This window comes from Phalaenopsis equestris, unplaced genomic scaffold (assembly GCF_001263595.1).
Source record: "Phalaenopsis equestris unplaced genomic scaffold, ASM126359v1 Scaffold234349, whole genome shotgun sequence".
NCBI classification, from domain to species: Eukaryota; Viridiplantae; Streptophyta; class Magnoliopsida; order Asparagales; family Orchidaceae; genus Phalaenopsis; species Phalaenopsis equestris.
This window is the reverse complement of record NW_018252268.1, coordinates 124735-125749: the sequence shown is the minus strand read 5'-3', so window position 1 is coordinate 125749 and position 1015 is coordinate 124735.

Below are 1015 nucleotides of genomic sequence, written 5' to 3'. Positions count from 1 at the left end.
TGCTCTTTCATTTTAAACTATGAAAAATATGGGGTCAGTTTGATTTCATACTTCAACGTCCTTCCGAAGCGGGCGACGAGATTTCAATTCCGGCGGCCGACAGCTTCTTACGAGCAACCCCACAAACCAACCCGAAATAACGCCGACATGAACTAAAGTATAGAAGTTATAAGTTAGTTTCTATCTTAAGTCATATGCTTTTATGTGGTAAAAGTGTAACTTAACAACAAGTACCATTTAAGTTTGAAGGATTTTGATACACCAAAATAATTTGTTATCAAAATAATTCCAAAATAATTTGTTATTTTAAGTATATATTTTATGCTTATTTTTGGTGATATTACACTTTAAAGAATGGTATTTTCATATTTTTGTTGCAGGTATATAAATTTTAGGCATTTGGAGCAAAAGTTGCAGAAAAGATGAAATTTGGAGCTAAAAAGGCGAAGTTTCGAATTCTGGCGAATGATGCGCCAGATGCACCGAAGTGGAGCCAGATGCACCGAAGTGGCACCAAATGCGCTGGATTGACACCAGATGCGCCAAAACACAGAACAGGATGGCCTTCAGCAAACTGGCGCATGATGCTCCAGATTGGTGCCAGATGGGCTAGGGACGACTTTTTGCGGATTAAGGTGGTTTGAGACAAATTTTGCACGAATTTTCAAAGGGACACTTATTCTAAACACCCCTTGGAGTAATTCAATGCATCTAAACACTTTTCAAGGTTCTTTTATGAAGGGATATGTCTCTTGGATCAATGGACATGTCTTTTGAATTTAAAAGAGTTGACTTTTGGATGGAATTTTGCAAGGAATTTTGAATTCTTTTTAGAGGGAGGCAGCCTTTAATAAAAGAGAAGGAAGTTTAGGGCTTGAAGAAGAAGATATGAGTTTTGGGCAAGAGTTGTGTGGCATGAAGAAGGAGAGTTAGAGAGAGACAGAAAGTCAAGGGCTTGGAAATTTTCTTCAGGATTGTAAGAGGAGAGGGAAGGTGAGAGATTTCTTCTTCATTA